The 25,341-nt window shown below is 48.2% G+C and overlaps 1 protein-coding gene across 4 annotated transcripts in view; it reads right to left on the bottom strand.

The window, feature by feature from the left end:
• GRM1 (glutamate metabotropic receptor 1) overlaps positions 1–25,341 on the bottom strand; it is a 175,015-nt gene that overhangs the window by 140,310 nt on the left and 9,364 nt on the right. The window lies entirely within an intron of this gene.

The following is a 25,341-nucleotide window of genomic DNA, read 5'->3' as shown; positions in this document are numbered from 1 at the left end:
TGAAGACCCTGCTCTCATACCCAACCTCAGTTAGCATGCATCAGTCTGCACAATTGTGCTAGTTTGAGCCTGGATGGACTATTTTTGGTGAGAATTAGATTACAGGCTGTGAAAAGGAAGCAGTAGTGATGTCTGCTGCACTCATAGGCTGAGATGTCTGAAAACAAGAACACAGAACAGATAACACAGTGGGTCTCTATTGCAGCTGATGTCTGTACTTTTCTCCCTCACCTGCTTTCTGTGTAACTAATCATTCTGCTTTCTAACTCCCCTGGCTGATCCTCCAAGCTCACCTTGCACATAATGCAAAGTCTGGGATAAGGTAGAGGAGTGGAAAGGAGGTGGAAGGGTGGTTGGGAGCCCCTCCTGGGGACTCTGGTTTCTGGGAGGGCTGCTGTGTTTCTGTATTGCTTTTTAACTTGCATATTTCTCTTTTAAGGCTGCATATATTATAAATTCCTGCTTGTATATTGTGCTAAGCTGTAAATATAAAGCTTCATTCCTTCATTTTCAGCTCAGCTGAGTCTAATCTGAGTGATTTCATAAGAGTTCGGGGTGGGGGGTGGGCAAGTAACTCCCAAACCATCACACACCTTATGAAACTTAAACTGCCTTTAGGTATGAAAAGAGGTGAAATATCTACTTCTTTTTGAATGTTTTATGCCAGCCAAGAGCAAAGGATTTATGATGAACATCAATCAGGCAAGAGGAGCAGATGGATTAAGAAATTAATAACCTACTAACAGTTGCAATAAAGGTTCAAACCAAAAAGCATTAATTTTAGGCTATCATCATCCACACTTGCTTAATTTCAGATCATAACACCAGCTGTGCTGATCACTTCTAGACTCAAACCTTTCCAAGCAAAGGCTGACTGACAAAGTCCATCTTCCTGCTCTGCAAGAATAGTTTGAAGAAGCAAACTTTAAAGAGTAAGATTTACTGAATCAGCCTAACTTGCTAAAAAAAATATAACAACAAAAGGTGTAACCACCAGAAAGAAACCTCAGCAGATGACAGCTCAGCCACTCTTTACACATACAGAACTGCATGCTCAGGGCTGTCTGCTGCAGATCAAGCAGATGATTAAATGGGGCAATTAATGAGGCAGGAATTATAAAAGATATAGTTAACTTTATTTCTGGCAAGCCCTGCCCACAACTCTATGCAAATGAGTTACATTTGGGTTCTAGCTTGGTCAAGAAAATCTTCACAAGGATGCTTCTGGGCAATTCATGCTTTTAGGAGCATCAGAAGAACTGGAAAAGTTTAGCCACAAAATGGCTTTGCCTCACTTACAAATAAAAGTCAAACTACAGCCCTAGGGCAAGTCTGTGTTACTCACTGTGGTGGAGTAGGAATTCCAAGGTAGTCCCTGTCTCTTATAGGGCAGTCTTGGAACTGCTCATCTGTTGAGAGTCTTCCAGATCTTCCCAGGACGCTAAGAGAGAGGCAGACCTGATCCTGGTTCCTCTTGGCATGGAGGTTTGCAGAGCTGCAGGCAGGATCTCTTGCAGGTGTGCAAAGAGCACCATGGCAGTGGCACTTTTTGCCACCTCGTGAAGCACTTAAATGCCTTCTCCTGGGAAAACTGAGGCACTTCAGTTTCCAGTAGTTCAAGACCAAAACATCAGGGCTAAGCTAGTCTGAAGCACGAGGCAGAGCAGAACACAGTGTCCAAGAGCAGTGTGGCAGAGGCAGCACAAACTGAGGCAAGAAGAGTGAGGCAAATGCAACTCAGCTGCTTGCGATTTAGCTCAATTTCTATTCCCTGCCCGAGTGCAAAGGTTCCTTTGTTCACAGAGCTTCACCAATCAGAGGGCATTGCCAATCTGACCATATTAGGTGAGCCCAGGGCTTGCTCAGCCTTAACACCTGTGGGTAGCTGTTTATCACTTTGGGAGGAGACATAATGGCCCAAGCCTTTGTTTTCCTCCCACCTGTTGCCTGCCCCATCAGCAGAAGGCTGGGGCAAGCCAGGACATCTAATAGGCCTGTTAGCCTTCTAAGACAGCACACAATACAGACACATTATAATGGCACAGTTATACTAGGATGTAGCCAGAAATTTTAGGTCTGGAGTGTCAAACCCCAAATTTGAGTTCCCCAGTCTTTTTCACTCAACTGCTCTTGCTTCTCACAAGTTCACAGCAGAGCCAAATGGTCTCTCTTCCACTACAACTCAACACCAGCTTTGTCTCTGAGCCAGACATAGTCCAAAGCAGGAGCAACACCATGCTCCTGCATGGCTGCAGAAGGCAGAGAAGAAAGGAAGAGTTGTGCTTAGTGGGAACACATTAACAAACAGCCCCCACTGTGGTCATAGCCTTGCAGCCCAGTCCTGTGACTCTGCTCTTAAACTAGTAAAGTGGCCTCATAAGGGACTCTTCTTGTGTTGAGAAGGACACGGGTGGAGATGTTTTCCCATATTATCACAGTATCATCAGGGCTGGAAGAGACCTCACAGATCATCAAGTCCAACCCTTTACCACAGAGCTCAAGGCTAGACCATGGCACCAAGTGCCACGTCCAGTCCTGCCTTGAACACCAGGGATCAGTGCTGGGCCCCATCCTCTTTAACATCTTCATAGATGACCTGGATGAGGGCATGGAGTCAGTCATCAGCAAGTTTGCAGATGACACTAAGCTGGGGGCAGATGTGGCTGGGTTGGAGGGCAGAAGGGCTCTGCAGTGGGACCTTCACCACCTGGACAGATGGGCAGAGTCCAAGGGGATGGTATTCGATAGCTCCAAGTGTAGGGTGCTGCACTTTGGCCACAGCAACCCCATGCAGAGATACAGGCTGGGGTCGGAGTGGCTGGAGAGCAGCCAGACAGAGAGGGATCTGGGGGTGCTGATTGATACCCACCTGAACATGAGCCAGCAGTGTGCCCAGGTGGCCAAGAGAGCCAGTGGCATCCTGGCCTGCATCAGGAATGGTGTGGTCAGCAGGAGCAGGGAGGTCATTCTGCCCCTGTACTCTGCACTGGTTAGACCTCACCTTGAGTACTGTGTTCAGTTCTGGGCCCCCCAGTTTAGGAGGGACATTGAGATGCTTGAGTGTGTCCAGAGAAGGGCAACGAGGCTGGGGAGAGGCCTTGAGCACAGCCCTACGAGGAGAGGCTGAGGGAGCTGGGATTGGTTAGCCTGGAGAAGAGGAGGCTCAGGGGAGACCTTATTGCTGTCTACAACTACCTGAGGGGTGGTTGTGGCCAGGAGGAGGTTGCTCTCTTCTCTCAGGTGGCCAGCACCAGAACGAGAGGACACAGCCTCAGGCTGTGCCAGGGGAGATTTAGGCTGGAGGTGAGGAGAAAGTTCTTCACTGAGAGAGTCATTGGACACTGGAATGGGCTGCCTGGGGATATTCACAGGTCACAAGCTGCAGTCACCAAGGCATTTACCCCAGGACCTGAGACTGAGCAGTTTCAGCCATACTGGTTCCATGACTTGCCTCAGGTCCCAAACTGAGGAAGGACAGCCTCACTGCCAACTTGCCATTAGCAACCACTCTATGCTTTGGCAATACATGAGACTGTACTTCCAAATTCCATGTGGGACTTAATGCAAATCAGTAGAATTGTTCCTAAATGTGCTCTTAGATGTTTAGACAGTGTATAGTAGCAAATAAAATCAGTGGGCTTCTGTTGGAGGTCGGAGACCGGTGCGGCGAGAGATCGGGGCACTGAGAGTCGACTCTGTGGCTTCTGCGCAGCAGTGCAATTTATTAGGGCGATACAGTGACCTTTATAGCCCCCAAAGGGGGTGTAGACAACTGACTTAGTTCAAGATTGGTACAAGTGGAGGATACAGATTGGCTCCAGGTTAAGTGTAAGGCAGAGATAGGTTAACTTACAGTAAACACCTTAAGGATCCCACCCAGGGGGGGTGGCCAGAGTCAGCCCCCTGGGCCGTGCCCACCTCAGAGGCGGGCAGATTCCACCCCCTGACAGCTGTGCGTGGGTTGCTCATAGTCGCAGGCTCAGGCCCCTGGGAGCCTCAAGGCTCCAAGGACACTTCTCATCACAGGGTCTGATGTTTACCTTTCATGCTCCGCTGCGGGAGGAAGCTTCCCACAGGCTTCCTACTGCTATATTAAGGTAGGATGAGATTTTCTCATTGTCCCCATATCTGGGAATAAACTGTATCAGTTATGTTATCACTCAGTAGCCCCTGCCCAGGGGAAGAGGAAAAGGAGAGAAGAGGCCCAGCTTGAAATGAGAACAAATTTAATGAGATAACCAAGTGAATACCAACAGGTCTGGAGCACAGCCCTGTGAGGAGAGGCTGAGGGAGCTGGGGGTGTGCAGCCTGCAGAAGAGGAGGCTCAGGGCAGAGCTCACTGCTGTCTACAACTACCTGAAAGGAGGTTGGAGCCAGGCAGGGATCAGTCTCTTCTGCCAGGCAAGCAGCAACAGAACAAAGGGACACAGTGTCAAGTTGTGGCAGGGGAGGTCTAGGCTGGATGTTAGGAGGAAGCTGTTGTCAGAGAGAGTGATTGGCATTGGAATGGGCTGCCCAGGAGGTGGTGGAGTTGCTGTCTCTAGAGGTGTTCAAGCAAAGCCTGGATGGGGCACTTAGTGCCATGGTCTAGTTGATTGGACAGGGCTGGGTGCTAGGTTGGGCTGGATGAGCTTGGAAGTCTCTCCCAATCTGGTTGATTCTATGATTCTATGATCAACACAAGTTATACTCAGCCTAGCAAAAGAGCAGCAGTACCAATATCCAGGAAGGCAGTCTTCAAGAGCAGGAAGCAGAGCAGGAGACTCTAGCAATAAACTCTTCTCTCCTTAGCAAATATCCTCTTTTGCATTGAGTATGATTGCCCAAGGTATGGGATACCTCTGTGATCCAACTCACGTCATCTGTCCTGGCAGACTGGAAACTGCTGATGATCTGCATCCTATGGCTGACCTGTGATTCTGCCTGTGATTCTGGCAGGGTGCTGGGGCTGGCACAGTCTCTCACTTGGTCTTGGTTCCTTCTCAGGAGGACGATGTCCTCCCAGGGTTCCAGACTTGACAGGAAGGTTTGCAGGTGTGCAGGCAAAGATGATCATAGAATCACAGAATCAACCAGGTTGGAAGAGACCTCCAAGCTCCTCCAGTCCAACCTAGCATCCAGCCCTGTCCAATCAACCAGACCATGGCACTATGGCATATGAAAAAGAGCATAGAAGGGAAGAAAACTAAGATAAAGAACCTCCAGATGAGATGAAACAATAAAAAACCCAAGTAGAAGCAATGTGCAGCTGGAAATAAAAGCTTTCAAGCCCTTACATAACAGGAGTGGAACAGCTTTTCAGTAGCAGCACAAAGAAAGCAAGCTGCTGTGAAACTGGAGCTTGCTTGGCTCACAAGGGCATTATGTAATGTAGGTATCTGTAACAGCCAGAGACAAGACTTGAGGACCTAGGAGGTCCTCTCGAAGCCTGTTTGCTGCGCTCCTAAAGCAAGGCAGCATGTTGTGCATTTTCCCACTGCCTGGGAAAGGATGAAGGAGAAAATAAACATGTGACAGATGTTAGATACATTGTTCAGTGCACTGGGCTGCCAGGGTATGCACAAAGTAAGGGAATGTATGGAACAGGAAAAAAAAGAACCAATTCTTTCTGTGCAACTGCCAAGAACATATCCATTTGTAGCAGCCCAGTAGGTGCATTCATTTCAATCCAACATTCAGCATGCAACAGCTGAGAGGGGAAATGTGCAATAGAAGAAATCTGTGCAAGATGGTAGGCTATGAAGAATTGCAACAGGGCTGTGGGCTGAGGACATTACTGCATCCAGTTCTGGAGCATCTATTACCAGAAGGATGAGGAGATGCTGGAGAGTGTCCAGAGCAGGGCCAGGAGGATGCTCAGAGGGCTGCAGCAGCTCTGCTGTGAGCACAGACTGAAAGAGTTGGGGCTGTGCAGGCTGCAGAAGAGGAGGCTCCCAGGTGACCTTCTTGTGGCCTTCCAGGATCTGAAGGGGGCAACAAAAAAGCTGGGGAGGGACTTTGTAGGCTGTCAGGGAGTGACAGGACTGGGGGTAATGGAGCAAAGCTGGAGGTGGGGAGGTTTAGAATGGACATGAGGAGGAAGTTGTTGAGCATGAGAGTGGTGAGAGGCTGGAATGGGTTGCCCAGGGAGGTGGTTGAGGCCCCATGGCTGGAGGTGTTTAAGGCCAGGCTGGCTGAGGCTGTGGGCAGCCTGCTCTAGGGTAGGGTGTCCCTGCCCATGGCAGGGGGATTGGAACTGGCTGATCCTTGTGGTGCCTTCCAACCCTGACTGATTCTATGATTCTGACATTTTTCCCTCGAAAGAGGCACTGAAGAAAGATTCAATCTTATCTGCATCTGCACTTTCTTACTAGCATCAGCTGTGAAAAGCAACTGTATTTATTGCTGTGAAGCTCCAAACAACTGGTTTTCTTTCTAATGTAATGTCAAAACTGAGTCAGTAACATAGCTTAAGCCCCACAACACTTTGTTATTTTTTTTACAGGTTTTGTTTGTTTAACCCTATTTAACTTGTACCTTATTCAGAAAGACAGAAATAGACCTGGGGGTGCTGGTAGATAGTAGCTGAACATGAGCCAGCAGTGTGCCCAGGTGGCCAGGAGAGCCAATGGCATCCTGGCCTGGATCAGGAACAGTGTGGCCAGCAGGACAAGGGAGGTTATTCTCTCCCTGTACTCAGCACTGGTCAGACCACACCTTGAGTGCTGTGTCCAGTTCTGGGCTCCTCAATTCAGGAGAGATGTTGAGGTGCTGGAAGGTTTCCGGAGGAGGGCACCAAGGCTGGTGAGGGGCCTGGAGCACAGCCCTGTGAGGAGAGGCTGAGGGAGCTGGGGGTGTGCAGCCTGCAGAAGAGGAGGCTCAGGGCAGAGCTCATTGCTGTCTACAACTCCCTGAAGGGAGGCTGTAGCCAGGTGGGGTTGGTCTCTTCTGCCAGGCAAGCAACAACAGAAGAAGGGGACACAGTCTCAAGTTGTGGTGGAGGATGTCTGGGCTGGATGTTAGGAGGAAGTTCCTGGCAGAGAGTGATTGGCATTGGAATGGGCTGCCCAGGGAGGTGGTGGAGTTGCTGTCCCTGGAAGTATCCAAGCAAAGCCTGACTGAGGCACTTAGTACCATGGTCTGGTTGATTGGCTAGGTTGGGCTGGATGATCTTGGAGGTCTCTTCCAGCCTGGTTAATTCTGTTCTATTCTATTCTATATTTTCCTCCTATGCTTCAAGGGGAGTCTGTACAACAGTACAAGAGTAAACTCTAACCCCTCCATGGCTGCACTTTGACTATCAGGATTTTAATGAGACTCTTCTCAGTGCCACAGACAGCTTTGCTTCACCAGTATAACAATCTTAGATAAGGCTCTTCCTTAAAGGCACCCAAGCATCTGGAGATGTTGCTGTGGGAATTATTCTCATTCGTTGGATTCAATGCATTTAATATCTTAACAAAAGCATTGAGATGCTGTAGTAAACACCAAAGATGTCATCTCAATCAACTGAAGACAGATAAAAGTAGTAAAAATTTAATCTCTCAAATGACTCCTCTGAGACAGTAGGATTGCATTTCTGCTGCAGCTGTATCAAAGGAAGCATCAGTACTTGCTTGTGTTAATGCTTGAGCAGTGCATAGAGCCAAACCCACGAGCTCCATCTAAAAGGCTTATATGCTTCATTGCAATTGTTTGGCAAACTTACCCCCATGTTCTTCACCAAGAGAACTATTTACTTCTCACTGATGAAACACAGCAGAAATGTAGTCTCAGCAACAAGATGCTTATGAGTATCCTAGAGATTGTCTTCTTATGGGATGCTCAGAGTGGCTGTGTGGGTCTTCCCAAGGCACATTCTGTGTTCTCATAGAGTTTATAACCAAAACACTGTGTCCCATACAAAATCAGTGCTTGATTTCATTCAGTGATGGAGATTACTTGTGGGACACTATTTGGAAATACAAACACAAGAAGAACATGGAATTGTTGGAGTGAGTCCAGAGGAGGGCCACGAAGATCATCAGAGGGCTGTATCAGCTCTGCTATGAGGACAGGCTACAAGAGTTGAGGCTCTGCAGCCTGGAGAAGAGAAGGCTTTGAGGAGACCTTATAGTAGCCTTGCAGCATCTGAAGGGGACCTACAAGAAGGCTGAGGAGGGACCATTTACAAGGTCTTGTAATGACAGGGCAAGGGGGAATGGATTTAAACTGGCAGAGGGGAGATGCAAACTAGATGTTAGAAAAGGGTTCTTTCCAGTGAGGGTGGTGAGACACTGGCACAGGTTGCCCAGGGAGGTTGTGGCTGCTCTCTCTCTGAAAGTGTTCAAAGTCAGGTTGGATGAGACCTTGAGCAACCTGTTTTAGTGGGAGATGTCCCTGCCTATGGCAAGGTATTGGAACTGGGTGATCCTTGAGGACCCTTCCAACCTAAACCATTCTATGATTCTATGAACCTTTCACATTTGTGCTGCAGAGAACATCTTCTGCATGTTAGGAGGAAGTTGTTGGCAGATTGGCATTGGAATGGGCTGCCCAGGGAGGTGTTGAAGCAAAGCCTGGCTGAGACACTTAGTGCCATGGTCTGGTTGATTGGACAGGGCTGGGTGCCAGGTTGGACTAGATGAGCTTGGAGATCTCTTCTAACCAGGTTGATTCTATGATTCTATGAAATTTATAACTATTTTCTCAGTAAAAGCATTCAGACAAATCACCTTACAGATGAACTCAGCTATGGTGACTTGAATACCCCTAGAGATGCTGCAGAATAATTGCAGCAGAAAACTTACATGCACAGCACATATGTTCATAGGATTTCAGACTAACAGGAATAAATTCAAAACAAACCACACACATAAAAACAACCAAACACACCACCACCACCAACAAAGACCCCAAACAAACCAAACTGATTTTGAGTGGTTCTCTCAACAATAAAGTTGAGGTGAGATACTCATGCTGGTATTTCTAGTTGAGTTCATAACCTCGAGGATTAGCACAGTGGAAATGATTGAATTACACAACCATTGGTGAAACATTTGAAAGACCTTTCCTCATAGGCTACTGTAGTATCTGCAGATAAGATAGGTGGGCAGAGGCCAATGGGATGAGATTGAACAAGGCCAAGTGCAGGGTTCTGCACTTTGGCCACAACAACCCCAAGCAGCACTACAGGCTGGGGACAGAGTGGCTGAGAGCAGCCAGGAGGAAAGGGACCTGGGGGTACTGATAGATAGTAGCTGAACATGAGGCAGCAGTGTGCCCAGGTGGGCAAGAGAGCCAATGGCATCCTGGCCTGGATCAGGAGCAGTGTGGCCAGCAGGACAAGGGAGGTTATTCTGCCCCTGTACTCAGCACTGGTCAGGCCACACCTTGAGTGCTGTGTCCAGTTCTGGGTTTCTCAATTCAAGAGAGATGTTGAGGTGCTGGAAGGTGTCCAGAGAAGAGCAACAAAGCTGGTGAGGGGCCTGGAGCACAGCCCTGTGAGGAGAGGCTGAGGGAGCTGGGGGTGTGCAGCCTGCAGAAGAGGAGGCTCAGGGCTGACCTCATTGCTGTTTACAACTCCCTGAAGGGAGGCTGTAGCCAGGTGGGGTTGGTCTCTTCTGCCAGGCAAGCAGCAACAGAACAAGGGGACACAGTCTCAAGTTGTGCCAGGGGAGGTTCAAGCTGGATGTGAGGAGGAAGTTGTTGACAGAGAGAGTGATTGGCATTGGAATGGGCTGCCCAGGGAGGTGGTGGAGTCACTGTCCCTGGAGGTGTTCAAGCAAAGCCTAGCTGAGGCACTTAGTACCATGGTCTGGTTGGTTGGCTAGGGCTGGGTGCTAGGTTGGCCTGGATGATCTTGGAGGTCTCTTCCAACCTGGTTGGTTCTATGATTCTATGATTCTATGAAGAAGATGACTTAAAGCTTAGAATGCAGGCAGAGCTAGTACAGGAAATTAATGTAGAAGCTGGATCACCAGAAGCAAAGAACACATTATTAGTGTACTTTGCCTAGCTGAGGTAATATAAAAGAAGGAACTTCAGAATGGCACTCATGAGATATAAAAGCCTGGCTGAATGCAAATAGGACAAAGTGATAGGATGTTACAGAGTGCAATAAAACGCTGCTTGTGAATTAACAACAAGATGAAGAGTTCATCTTCTCTCTGAACTGCCATCAAGCTACAGAATGGCAAACTGAGACTGAGCATAGGCACTGAGTTAGACAAGCCCCAAGAGAACAACTATCACAAAACAGATAATAGCCATTATCTGACCTCATAAACCAGGTGTGAACAAATCCAACCTTCAGTGCACTGCAAGCCAGATGAGAAGCGTGGTGGTTCTGCATCTACATGGCTTTGCCAGGCTGCATCCCAGAGGCAATGCCTTGGACAGCCTGAGTCCTCCTGCACCTGTGCCCAAGAGCACTTCCAGATCACCTCTCTGGATCAGATCACAGAATCACAGAATTAAGCAGGTTGGAAAAGACCTCTAGGATCATCGAGTCCAACTGTCACCTAACCCTTCTGACTACCTAACCCCTGGCACCAAGTGCCCCATGCAGCCTCCTCTTAAGCACCTCAAGGGATGGTGACTCCACCACCTCCCCAGGCAGCCCATTCCAGTGCCAATCACTCCTGCTGTGAAGAACTTCTTCCTAATGCCCAGCCTGAACCTGCTCTGGCACAGCTCGAGGCTGTGTCCTCTTGTTCTGTCCCTGGGTACCTGGGAGCAGAGCCCAACCCCACCTGGCTACAACCTCCCATCAGGTAGCTGCAGAGAGCAATGAGGTCTGCACTGAGATCAGGGAGGCTTTAGGGGCAAGAGGCCCTTGCAGGTCCATGCATCATGTATGTGAAATTTATGCAACACTGCTAGGCAGACATGTAAAATGACAGACTGGAGGCAGAAGAGAAGGACACACTGCTGGACTGAGAAGCAGACGAGCACAGTTCATGAAGAAAGACAGAACTAATCTCTTTTTATGTCCCCAGACATAGCAATTTTTCATTGTCCACATCCACAGCCTTGTGGCTTACAGATAGCTCTTGAGGAATGACATTGGGTGCTCAAAAGTTCTATGGTTATTCCAAGGGGCTCAGCACTCTCCTGTCCCCAGCTCAAAATGATCTGAACTCAAGCATGTCATCCCAACACGGGATGGTCCTCAATTGAATACTCTTTGAAAGATGTGCTGGTGGAAGGGAACATCCCTCTGCAGAAGGCATACAAAATAACCACAGCCCCCTGCAAGCACCAGGAAAGATGGGCACAGCCTACTTAATCCCACCTTGTCTTCTCCCAAATTGAACCTGTGAGGGCCAAAGCATCCCAAGAAACTGCGCACCAGTGAAGCAGGCAAAGGAAGAAGACACTGGTGGCAGGCCCTGGAGACAAGGCAGAGCAGGGGTGGAGGCATCACAAGACAGGAAATTGTGCCCTAACAGATAGGGCTGCCCTAGGTCCCAGAGGTGACTGGTGGCAAGTCAGGCATCTCTGCTAGACCTTGTCTGATTTATTGGCATGGGAACTCAGGTTGAGAGAACAAGGTGAGGAGAGGGAGGTAGATGACTCCAGATGGCAGGGTGGGATGTGAAAAATGAGAGGAGAAAGGCCAAGGCTGTGCACATACTGAGTACATTCAAATACAGCAGCTGCTGAGAGCAAGACCAGTATGCTTAATCACTCTGCTGCACACAAGCACTCCAGGAACATCGCAACTAGTCATTGTCAAAGCAGTCTGTCAGATGGCAGACTGTGAGGAAGACTGGGGTGGCCTACCAGAATTGGCTTTGGCATTTTGCTGGCAGCATAGAAGCAAGACTTTCAATCTCAACAGCAGCCAAAGGGTGGTATTAATATGGCTGGTTCTGATATCACAGCAGTGGGAGCCAGTAAAAATCCCTCTGAAGCCATACAGACATGACCTTCTGCATAAAAACATCATGCCTGACTCCTCAGCCAGTCTCTGTGCTTGCTCCAGTGGTGGGAGACAGCACAGTCCTCCCATGTGCCCAGAGTTTTGATGAGTGTCTCCATAAAGGGCCTCTCACCAGCCTTGGTGCCTTTCTCTGGACACCTTCCAGCACCTCAACATCTCTCTTGAATTGAGGGGCCCAGAACTGGACACAGCACTCAAGGTGTGGCCTGACCAGTGCTGAGCACAGGGGCAGAATAACCTCCCTTGTCCTGCTGGCCACACTGCTCCTGATCCAGGCCAGGATGCCATTGGCTCTCTTGGCCACCTGGGCACACTGCTGCCTCATGTTCAGCTACTATCTATCAGTACCCCCAGGTCCCTTTCCTCCTGGCTGCTCTCAGCCACTCTGTCCCCAGCCTGTAGTGCTGGAGGAGGATCATCTCTCTTCAGGGAAGCATTCACTGGACTCTTAACTAGCATGGTGGCTTTGTGGCTTTTTGCTCTGTACTGCTTGCCAGAAGCAGTTGTGGTTGATGCTTCCCTTGGATTCACTTTCACTCAGTGAGTGCAAGAGACACATTATAACACCTAAAAAAAAAACCCTCAGGAATTGCAGGACCTTTACCAGGACTTAAAACTCGGTGTGAGGAATTTCACTTGGCACTTCTCAGCCACAACTTAAGAGTCCCTCTCAATAACTAGTAACTAATAAAAACACAACCACTTATAATAGCTGAAATACATTGCTGAAATACTACTGCAACTGCCAGCCTTCCTTCCAGCCCTATACCCCAAACACAACTGTAAATGAAATGTTATAACAAAGTAACTTGCATTACTTTCCCTAAGTTCATACACAAATAAGTCCAAATCATTCTATCTTCTGTCAAATCTCATCAACAGTTTCAATAAAGTAATGGATGGTTGCATTTCCAATGAAAAGAATCCAACTTGAGACAGAAAAGGCTGTTAACAGCATCCTGCATCTGGGTCGAGGCAATGCCAAGCACAAATCCAGGCTGGGCAGTGAGTGGCTGGAGAGCAGCCCTGAGGAGAGGGACCTGGGGGTGCTGCTGGACAAGAAGCTCAACATGAGCCAGCAGTGTGCACTTGAGGCCCAGAAAGCCAACCAGAGCCTGGGCTGCATCAAGAGAAGTGTGGCCAGCAGGGCCAGGGAGGTGATTTTCCCTCTCTGCTCTGCTGAGACCCCATCTGGAGTACTGCATCCAGTACTGCATCCAGAAGGATGAGGAGATGCTGGAGTGTGTTCAGAGAAGGGCCACGAGGATGCTCAGATGGCTGCAGCAGCTCTGCTGTGAGCACAGACTGAAAGAGTTGGGGCTGTGCAGGCTGCAGAAGAGGAGGCTCCCAGGTGACCTTCTTGTGGCCTTCCAGGATCTGAAGGGGGCTACAAAAAAGCTGGGGAGGGACTTTTTAGGTTGTCAGGGAGTGACAGAACTGGGGGGAATGGAGCAAAGCTGGAGGTGAGGAGGAAGTTGTTGAGCATGAGAGTGGTGAGAGCCTGACATGGGTTGCCCAGGGAGGTGGTTGAGGCCCCATGGCTGGAGGTGTTTAAGGCCAGGCTGGCTGAGGCTGTGTGCAGCCTGCTCTAGGGTAGAGTGTCCCTGCCCATGGCAGGGGGGTTGGAACTGGCTGATCCTTGTGGTCCCTTCCAACTCTGACTGATTCTATGACTCTATTTCACAGCATTATGCAAACTGAAGAGTTACTGTTTCTGTTAGTAAGGTGTGCAGGCTTTCATCACTCCCTCCTATGCATCTACACTTGCACTGAAACTGTGTAATAATTATAGCCCAAACTTCTTCCTACAGAAATCAGTGACAAATCTTCCACTGACATCAATGGAATCGAGTTGAAAGTGGATTCTGCTTTAAGATTAAAATAACTCACACTAATGAATAACTAATTATTACCTAATTGGAATGTCTACAAAGCCTTGCCCAAATTCATTGCCTGTCTGAAAACTAAGCTTGTAGATCAGCTGAGATAGATGTATTAGTTTTCAGTCTAAAGAAAAAAGGTACTTCCCAGTGGATGAGTGCCAGGCTGGCTGAGGCTGTGGGCAGCCTGCTCTAGGGTAGGGTGTCCCTGCCCATGACAGGGGGGTTGGAAGTGGTTGATCCTTGTGGTCCCTTCCAACCCTGACTGATTCTGTGATTAACAAAGTCAGGCTATTAAATGTCACCTCACACACTGAAAAGAGGTTAGACACACTACAGATTTCCTTGGCAGTGTTAATCAGATTACTGCTAGGAAGCTAATGGTTTTAACATCTTTGTAGGCAGATATCTGCCTCTAACAGAGATTACTGATGGTCAAAGATAAATAGAGTAATTAAAAACCAAAACCCAACAAAACCCAAAGCTGCATTATCTGTTACACTGACACTGTCATGCTGGGGGGCAGGGGGAGAAATGGAAGCATTACTTCCTGAATTCCTTCCACTTTAGTCTCATTTTGTCACACACATCAACTCTGATAGAATATCATCCATCAAAACAAATTAGTGGTAAATGCACTACTTTGCTTCTCATGACAAATAGGGTCGTAGTGAGTTTCAAGTTTCCTTCAAGCTCTTGTTACACTTGGTAAATACTCTCCTGCAAGCCCTGCTGCTCAGCTGACATGATGCCTGGACTCTACCATACCTAAAGAAAGTCAAAGACAGAATCATAGAATCATAGAATCCATCAGGTAGGCAGAGACCTCCAAGCTCACCCAGCCCAACCTAGCACCCAGCCCTAGCCAATCAACCAGACCATGGCACTAAGTGCCTCAGCCAGGCTTTTTTCTTTTGCTCTCTTGTTTTCTTTACATTTCTTGAGATCTCTGTGAGCTACTTTTGTCTTGATAACTTAATCTGAGTGGGTGAGCTGGTTTTTTTTCTTCCCTTATAAGTAATGTTTGGAGTGGATATCCACAGTAGCAAAAAAAAAAACACATCTGAAGCTGTAGCCAGGTGGGGTTGGTCTCTTCTGCCAGGCAAGCAGCAACAGAACAAGGGGACACAGTGTCAAGTTGTGGCAGGGGAGGTTCAAGCTGGATGTGAGGAGGAAGTTGTTGACAGAGAGAGTGATTGGCATTGGAATGGGCTGCCCAGGGAGGTGGTGGAGTCACCATCCCTGGAGGTGTTCAAGCAAAGCCTGGCTGGGGCACTTAGTGCCATGGTCTGGTTGGTTGGCTAGGGCTGGGTGCTAGGTTGGCCTGGATGATCTTGGAGGTCTCTTCCAACCTGGTTGATTCTATGATTGTCTGATTCTATGATTTAAGGAACTAAGAATGCTGAACAGACAGGATTTTGGATTCCATCAGGGATTCCATGGCTTAGGGACTGTAATAGATCTGCACTGAAGGTAATGCTATGGTGAAAATAAGAATAGTATTGGATTCTATTTATGAAAGTCAGCATGATATTGTAGTATAACAGAGAGCTCATACTACCTTAATTCTATTTCACAGCATTATGCAAACTGAAGAATTGCTGTTTCTGTTAGTAAGGTGTGCAGGCTTTCATCACTCCCCTGCTTTATAAGCCTCTTTCCTCAGAAACATGTATATTTCGCTCCTATGAAGGGTGGTTGTGGCCAGGAGGAGGTTGCTCTCTTCTCTCAGGTGGCCAGCACCAAAACGAGAGGACACAGCCTCAAGCTACACCAGGGGAAATTTAGGCTGGAGGTGAGGAGAAAGTTCTACACTGAGAGAGTCATTGGACACTGGAATGGGCTGCCCGGGGAGGTGGTGGAGTCGCCGTCCCTGGAGCTGTTCAAGGCAAGGTTGGACGTGGCACTTGGTGCCATGGTCTGGCCTTGAGCTGTGTGGTAAAGGGTTGGACTTGATGATCTGTGAGGTCTCTTCCAACCCTGATAATACTGTGATACTGTGATACACTTGCATTGAAATTGTGTAATAATTATAGCCCAAACTTCTTCCTACAGAAATCAGTGACAAATCTTCCACTGACATCAATGGAATCGAGTTGAAAGCTGATTCTTCTTTAAGACTAAAATAGCTCACACTAATGAATGACTAATTATTACCTAATTGGAATGTCTACAAAGCCTTGCCCAAATTCATTGCCTGTCTGAAAACTAAGCTTGTAGATCATCTCAGATAGATGTATTAGTTTTCCCAGGGGCTGAGTGCTTGATCATCACTTCTGTGTGGTCCAGAGATGCTTATACCTGCTTGTTCAAATTGCTGACACGTGGTGGCTTACAGTAAAAGTATAAAAAGGTCAGTACTGAAGAAAAGTGACTTGGCAATCAGGGGGATGCTGTGCCAGAATGCAATGCTTCCTGAAAATAATACAGAGATGACTGAGCTCCACAGAAACTCTTCTAAGATAGAGACTGGGAGAGGAATTACAGTATCGCAGAAGTACAGAACATTAGGTCTTGAAAGGGACCTCAAAAAATCAGCTAGTCCAATCCCCCTGCCAGAGCAGGATGACCTAGGGTAAGTGACACAGGATCATAGAATCATAGAAACAACCAGGTTGGAAGAGACCTCCAAAATCACCCAGCCCAACCTAGCACTCAGCCCTAGCTAATCAACCAGACCATGGCACTAAGTGCCTCAGCCAGGCTTTGCTTGAACACCTCCAGGGATGGTGACTCCACCACCTCCCTGGGCAGCCCATTCCAATGCCAATCACTCTCTCTGCCAGGAACTTCCTCCTGACATCCAACCTAGACCTCCCCTGGCACAACTTGACACTGTGTCCCCTTGTTCTGTTGCTGGGTGTCTGGCAGAAGAGACCAACCCCACCTGGCTACAGCCTCCCTTCAGGTAGTTGTAGACAGCAATGAGGTCAGCCCTGAGCCTCCTCTTCTGCAGGCTGCACCCTCCCAGCTCCCTCAGCCTCTCCTCACAGGGCTGTGCTCCAGGCCCCTCACCAGCTTTGTTGCTCTTCTCTGGACACCTTCCAGTATCTGAACATCTCTCTTGAATTGAGATGAATTGAATGTATGGTTGATTCCTGCCCTCTATAATTCAAGTGCTTAAAGTTAAGCTGGTGTTCACATGTCTTTTATTATTAAGCAAGAATATTCTGCAGCTCAAAGAATCTTTCCATAGAGTCAGATAGATGGCTAAATTTCATAGCTCCCAGTGACTTTATTAAAGCTGGGTCACAGTTCTGAGTGTAAATATAGATATATTGCTCTCATTTTAAAGAACATTTCATTATTCATACATCCTCAGGATATGAGCTATAAAAAACAGTGATGTGACTTTGGATATCTGTGGTACCAGCACATTTCTGCTCCACACTTCACAGGCTGCACCACATTAATGACAGAAGTAAAACACATTATTTCACATATATTTGGACTAAGTAGGAAAGGCTTAAGTAGGTGTGACAAGAACAATTGAGTTTTCAAATATGATTATACTGTAAATTGCCTTGTAAGAGAACATTAAGATGTTCATTGCATGAAGGGACAGCATCTATAACTAGATGCTGCCAGAAGATACCAGTGTCTGGATTTTCTCTGTTAAAATGAAAAGAAGTGTTCACAAAATTCACCACTGAATTCCTTTCTAGAATAAGCATAGGTTAAAAAATATTGTCCTAGATACTGACATCTTGTTTCCAGGTGCGGTAGGGTTCGTTGTTGGGTTGGGGATTTGTTTGCTTGCTTGCTTGTTTCTGTCAGATGAATTGTGTCACTTTAGGTACAAAGTAGTACTGTAATTAATGAGACCAGAGTATCATAAAATCATGGAATCATACAATCAAGCAGGTTGGAAGAGACCTCCAAGATCAGCCAGGCCAACCTAGCACCCAGCCCTAGCCAGTCAACTAGACCATGGCACTAAGTGCCTCATCCAGGCTTTCCTTGAACACCTCCAGGGATGGTGACTCCACCACCTCCCTGGGCAGCCCATTCCAATGCCAATCACTCTCTCTGCCAACAACTTCCTCCTAACATCCAGCCTAGACCTACCCTGCCACAACTTGACACTCTGTCCCCTTGTTCTGTTGCTGGGTGCCTGGCAGAATGGACCAACCCCACCTGGCTACAGCCTCCCTTCAGGGAGTTGTAAACAGCAATGAGGTCTGCCCTGAGCCTCCTCTTCTGCAGGCTGCACACCCCCAGCTCCCTCAGCCTCTCCTCACAGGGCTGTGCTCCAGGCCTCTCTCCAGCTTTGTCACCCTTCTCTGGACACCTTCCAGTATCTCAACATCTCTCTTGAATTGAGAAGCCCAGAACTGGACACAGCACTCCAGAATAGGCCTGACCAGTGCTGAGTACAGGGAGAGAATAACCTCCCTTGTCCTGCTGGCCACACTGCTCCTGATCCAGGCCAGGATGCCATTGGCTCTCCTGGCACACTGCTGGCTCATCTTCAGCTACTATCTATCAGCACCTCCAGATCCCTCTTGCCTGGCTGCTCTCAGCCACTCTGTCCCCCGCCTGTAGTGCTGCTTGGGGTTGTTATGACCAAGGTGCAGAACCCTGCACTTGGCCTTGTTCAGTCTCATCCCATTGGCCTCTGCCCACCCATCCAGCCTGTCCAGGTCCCTCTGCAGGGCTCTCCTACCCTCCAACAGATCCACACCTGCTCCTAGCTTGATGCCATCTGCAGTCTAGTGCTAAAATTCATAAGAAGCAGCTTCTGATAAGGGAACAAACACCGACTTAAAATAATGCATGTAAACTGCCATGGTGGACAGAATTTGATGGAGAGAATTATTCTGCCCTGAATTTCTCTTCCTTTCCAATCAGCATCTACACCACAGGATGCTATGAATTTTCTGAAGCAGCTGAGCAGATGTGTGAACCCATGAAGTTAAGCTACTGCTCAAGCTGAACTTTTTTTTCCCAGGCCTGCCTGATTATATAATCAAAACTGTCCATAAATTAACAAGATTTAACGCGAGAAACAGCTGCCAGCTCTTCATATTTGACCACCTGTGCGATGCCAATCCATATATTCACTCCAGATCCCCCACTGGACTGGGCCCAGTGCCTTGAATTTTGAACAAAACTGAACTGGAACATCTGCAGTAAAATCTGATTAAACAGTGTCAAGTCTGGAAATGCATCTCTTTCCTCAGCCATTTGTCCCACTGGTTAATCACCCTCACAAGCAAACATGTTAGCCTCCCTTTTCTTTTCTTTTGGGGCCCACAGAACAACTGGGGAGGGACTTCTTAGGCTGTCAGGGAGTGACAGGACTGGGGGGAATGGAGCAAAGCTGGAGGTGGGGAGAGTCAGCCTGGATGTGAGGAGGAAGTTGTTGAGCATGAGAGTGGTGAGAGGCTGGAGTGGGTTGCCCAGGGAGGCAGTGCAGGCATCGTCCCTGGAGGTGTTTAAGGCCAGGCTGGATGAGGCTGTGGGCAACCTGATCTAGAGCAGGGTGTCCTTGCCCATGGCGGGGGTTTGGAACTGGATGCTCCTTGTGGTCCCTTCCAGCTCTGACTGATTCTAGGATTCTGAATCAGTGATTCTAATTGGGATTTGTTGGCTTACCAGCAACTGGCACTTGTCGTACATTGAAACATTAAGATGCAGAGATGTGGCCTATTGTTTTGTGTGTGCTTGGAGGAAATGAAACGTTTCCTGACAAAACAAGCTGTATCTCTTTTTGACAAACTAGACAGATTAAGCTTCTTTAGATTCCTGCTATAAGACTTGCTTTCTTTTTCAGCCCTCAGACGAGTTAGGAACTGGCTGGAGGGCCAAGCCCAGAGAGTGGTGGTGAATGGTGCCACATCCAGCTGGCAGCTGTCACTAGTGGTGTCCCTCAGGGATCTGTGCTGGGCCCCATCCTCTTTAACATCTTCATAGATGATCTGGACGAGGGCATGGAGTCAGTCATCAGCAAGTTTGCAGATGACACTAAGCTGGGGGCAGATGTGGCTGGGTTGGAGGGCAGAAGGGCTCTGCAGCGGGACCTTGACCGCCTGCACAGATGGGCAGAGTCCAAGGGGATGGTGTTCAGTAGCTCCAAGTGCAGGGTGCTGCACTTTGGCCACAGCAACCCCATGCAGAGATACAGGCTGGGTTAGACCACACCTTGAGTCCTGTGTTCAGTTCTGGGCCCCCCAACTTAGAAGGGACATTGAGATGCTTGAGCATGTCCAGAGAAGGGCAACGAGGCTGGGGAGAGGCCTTGAGCACAGCCCTACGAGGAGAGGCTGAGGGAGCTGGGATTGGTTAGCCTGGAGAAGAGGAGGCTCAGGGGAGACCTTATTGCTGTCTACAACTACCTGAGGGGAGGTTGTGGCCAGGAGGAGGTTGCTCTCTTCTCTCAGGTGGCCAGCACCAGAACAAGAGGACACAGCCTCAGGCTGTGCCAGGGGAGATTTAGGCTGGAGGTGAGGAGAAAGTTCTTCCCTGAGAGAGTCATTGGACACTGGAATGGGCTGCCCGGGGAGGTGGTGGAGTCGCCGTCCCTGGAGCTGTTCAAGGCAGGATTGGACGTGGCACTTGGTGCCATGGTCTGGCCTTGAGCTCTGTGGTAAAGGGATGAACTTGATGATCTGTGAGGTCTCTTCCAACCTTGGTGATACTGTGAGACTGTGATACTGTGAGATTTATTCCTATCTCTTTTCGATAAATTTCACAGTGTCTCAAGGAGAACATCAGCTTGTGGTATTCTGGGGTGTTTGGGTGGTTTTTAGGCAGCTCCTCTCTAGCCATACAGCATATTCAGGACTTTGTCCTCCTATGTAAACTGCACACATGCTTTACTTCTGTACTTATGGTTGACATTTGGCTGTATTAGCATGCCTCTTTCAGATATAGCCTAGTTTAACTTCCCTTTTCTCCCTATTAACTGCCATTTCACAAATCTGCATACCTTGCCAGCAGATATCATTGACTGTGTATCACTGGTGAAGGCAGTGAGGCATTTGTCAAGCTCTGTGCAATCCAGCAGACATCATCTCATTTCATGGCCACCCTTTACTTGCTGAGGTCAAGGTGCTGGGTTTTAAAGTATGCAACATCTGTTTCCCTGACATTGCACACTGCTTTTTAAATAAAGCTGTCATCATAGAATCATAGAATCAGCCAGGTTGGAAGAGACCTCCAAGATCATCCAGTCCAACCTAGCACCCAGCCCTAGCCAATCAACCAGACCATGGCACTAAGTGCCTCAGCCAGGCTTCTCTTGAACACCCCCAGGGACGGTGCCTCCACCACCTCCCTGGGCAGCCCATTCCAATGCCAATCACTCTCTCTGCCAACAACTTCCTCCTAACATCCAGCCTAGACCTGCCATGGCACAGCTTGAGACTGTGTCCCCTTGTTCTGTTGCTGCTTACCTGGCAGCAGAGACCAACCCAACCTGGCTACAGCCTCCCTTCAGGGAGTTGTAGACAGCAATGAGCTCTGCCCTGAGCCTCCTCTTCTGCAGGCTGCACACCCCCAGCTCCCTCAGCCTATCCTCACAGGGCTGTGCTCCAGGCCCCTCACCAGCTTTGTCACCCTCTTCTGAACACATTCCAGTATCTCAACATCTCTCTTGAATTGAGGGGCCCAGAACTGGACACAGCACTCAAGGTTCAGGCCTGACCAGTGCTGAGTACAGGGGCAGAATAACCTCCCTTGTCCTACTGGCCACACTGTTCCTGAGCCAGGCCAGGATGCCATTGGCTCTGTTGGCCACCTGGGCACACTGCTGGCTCACATTTGTTTAACAAATATATTTTATATTGTCTTTGGTACTGACTGGTTTGTGCCTGAGATCATTTATAACACAGCCCAATATGACTTGGCAAATAAAGACATCCTCCATGAGAAAGCCTTAGGTCCACTGCTCTACATCTTTCTGAGCAGTTACGTAGCAGAGGATTTTAACTTTCCAGTTTCTCAACTCATCCTATCAGCTTTAGCAATGCTCATAACACAGCCTACTGCCAATACTCAGTTTCACATATTGGCTGCTCAGGCAAGACACTGAGACTGCAAACAGTCAGAGAAACAATGCTCTTGCTAGGAGGATCATCTGCTTTCAGTACCCAACATGATCATCTACGTGCCAAACTTCCACTTACTACAGCCTCTCCACAGCACCCTGCAGGTAAGAAAGACTTATATAAATAAGCATGAAAGGTTTTCTCATTGCCTGACAATTAGCTACAAATTTAGCTTTTATATTCTGCTCCATACAGGAGAAAGACATTCAGTGATGGATGGAACCTGGCCAGACACTTTAAAGAAAGCATTTATGAATGCTTACTCTGATCTCAAATCGCTGTCGCCTAAGCAATATTCATGTCTGCTTCTCACTGTTTAAATGAATGTTTGGGAACTTCCTAGCCTGTACAAATCCACCTGCAACCACAGATGGATAAGGTTGAAAGTTACTGGTCAGAGAACTACATATTGTGGCTGCTTTTAAGAAGAAAAAAATGAGAGTTTGCCCGTCAAACAATTTGCAAAGAGAAACAAGAGTTAAATTCACTGGGGAATTTGTATGGGGAGAAGTGAACTATAAAGCTGGTGAGGGGCCTGGAACACAAATCCTATGAGCAGAGGCTGAGGGAGCTGGGGGTGTGCAGCCTGGAGAAGAGGAGGCTCAGGGCAGACTTCATTGCTGTCTACAGCTACCTGAAGGGATATTGTAGCCAGGTAGGGGGTGGCCTCTTCTGCCAGGCAAGCAGCAATAGAACAAGGGGACACAGTCTCAAGCTGTGCCAGGGGAGGTCTAGGCTGGATGTTAGAAGGAAGTTTTTGTCAGAGACAGTGATTGGCATTGGAATGGGCTGCCCAGGGAGGTGGTGGAGTTGCTGTCCCTGGAGGTCTTCAAGCAAAGCCTGGATGAGGCACTTAGTGCCATAGTCTGGTTGACTGGATAGGGCTGGGTGCTAGGTTGGACTGAATGGTCTTGGAGGTCTCTTCCAACCTGGTTGATTCTATGATTCTATGATTCAGCCTTTTTCTACTTGCTTATTTTATATACATATATATATATATATATATATATATAAACATCCTCCAATATCTATGCTTGGAGAGGACCACCAGCATCATCCACTCCAACCTTCATCCCAGCAGCCTTCATCACCAGACCATAGCCTCAAGCACCACATCCACTCTCCTTTTAAACACCTCCAGGGATGGTGACTCCACCACCTCCCTGGGCAGCCTGTTCCAGTGCCTGACCACCTGCTCAGGAAAGAACTTCCTCCCAACAGCCAACCTAAACCTCCCCTGATGCAGCCTGAGGCCATTTCCTCTTGTCCTATCATTAGTAACTGGGGAGAAGAGACCAGCTCCAGCCTCACTACAACCTCCTTTTAGGTAGCTGTAGAGGGCAATAAGGTCCCCTCTCAGCCTTCTCCTCTCCAGACTAAAGACCCCCAGCTCCCTCAGCCTCTCCTCGTAGGGCTGTGCTCAAGGCCTCTCCCCAGCCTCGTCGCCCTTCTCTGGACACACTCAAGCATCTCAATGTCCCTCCTAAACTGGGGGGCCCAGAACTGAACACAGCACTCAAGGTGTGGTCTAACCAGTGCAGAGTACAGGGGCAGAATGACCTCCCTGCTCCTGCTGGCCACACCATTCCTGATGCAGGCCAGGATGCCACTGGCTCTCTTGGCCACCTGGGCACACTGCTGGCTCATGTTCAGGTGGGTATCAATCAGCACCCCCAGATCCCTCTCTGTCTGGCTGCTCTCAGCCACTCCGACCCCAGCCTGTATCTCTGCATGGGGTTGCTGTGGCCAAAGTGCAGCACCCTGCACTTGGAGCTATTGAAGCCATCCCATTGGACTCTGCCCATCTGTCCAGGCGGTCAAGGTCCTGCTGCAGAGCCCTTCTGCCCTCCATCCCAGCCACATCTGCCCCAACTTGGTGTAATATAATTCAAATGTAATTTCAGAAATTAATTTGTTTAGAAACCTTTAAGGCAGTGGAAATTGTTTGAGTGGAGTATCACAATATTCTGTAACAAACACTATGACTCTTCAGTAAAATGAGGCATCTGCCACGCTGGGATTTGATAGATAAAAGCCATCCAGGTGGTGGCACATCACAAGAGAAATGGACAGCTTGTGATGCACAGGGCTTTTCATTAAAGAGCACCCCACGTGTCACAAAGCACCACTAACACACCTGGGGTCTGCAGGTAGTGCTGCCAGATTGGAGGTTAGATAATGGAGATGAAGGCAAATCTTACAGGCTGTGATTTATTTTTCATATGTGTTATTCATCTGCTCACTGAACTTAAGAAAGAGGCAGCAACTCAATTTAGTCTTCAGAACAAGGCCTTTCTAACACCTAGCTAGCTGAGAAACAGTCTGTAATCCTGACTGTACTTTAGTCATGTTTGGGCAGAAGAAATTGGGTGTGAAATAAAAATCTGTAGCAATAATATTTGAGCCAGAATAAATTGTACAAGAATGACAAAACCATTTTCAAGGACATGAAAAGGAGCAGCCAAAAGAGTGAAATTCCAGCAAATTACATGGGGACCACTTAAAAATGTATGAAAGGATGAAAGACAAACCTGCAAAAGGAGCAAAAAAAAGACAGCATGATAAAGCAGGGGAAAAAAGTGCATTTCCTAAGGCTATTAAAATAAAATCCCCAAACACTCTTAAAAATTATGTCCTAGACAGTGAAATAGAGCAAAGTATAACAACAAATCAAATACAAAACCACAATAAACTAAGATGAAACCATTTTGAGACATAAAGACACAGAATCTAATAAACCACTATACCTGAAAATATCAGAAATGGGAAACTTGTCTGATCACAGGCTCAAAGGATATTAGAGGTTAAAAGGGACCCAAGGAGATCATCGAGTCCAACCCCCCTGCCAGAGCAGGACCACACAATCTAGCACAGATCACAGAGGAACACATCCACACAGGCCTTGAAAGTCTCCAAAGAAGGAGACTCCACAACCTCTCTGGGGAGCCTGTTCCAGTGCTCTGTGACCCTTACAGTAAAGAAGATCCCCCTTGTGTTGAGGTGGAACCTCCTGTGCTGCAACTTACACCCATTGCTCCTTGTTCTATCCCAGGGAACAAGTGAGCAGAGCCTGTCCCCCACCTCCTGACTCCCAGCCCTTAGATGTTTATAAACATTGATTCAATCCCCTCTCAGTCTTCCCTTCTCCAGACTAAAAAGATGTAGGTCATTCAGCCTCTCCTCATCAGGCAGCCCCCAGTCCCCTCATCATCCTCTTAGCCCTCAGTTGGACCCTCTCCAGCAGATCCCTGTCCCTCTTCAACTGGGGAGCCCAAAACTGAAGGCAATATTCAAGATGAGATCTCACCAGGGCAGAGTAGAGGGAAAGGAGAATCTCCCTTGATCTGCTGGACACACTCTTCCTTATACACCCCAGGATCCCATTTGCCTTCTTGGCCACAAGGGCACATTGCCGTGCCATGGGTAACTTCTTACCCACCAGCACTCCCAGGTCCCTCTCCACAGGGCTGCTCTCCAGCAGATCACCTCCCAGCCTGTACTGCTG

Source organism: Pogoniulus pusillus, chromosome 18, assembly GCF_015220805.1.
Source record: "Pogoniulus pusillus isolate bPogPus1 chromosome 18, bPogPus1.pri, whole genome shotgun sequence".
Taxonomy (NCBI): Eukaryota; Metazoa; Chordata; class Aves; order Piciformes; family Lybiidae; genus Pogoniulus; species Pogoniulus pusillus.
The sequence above is the reverse complement of the archived record's forward strand: the minus strand, read 5'-3'. Positions and strand labels throughout refer to the sequence as shown.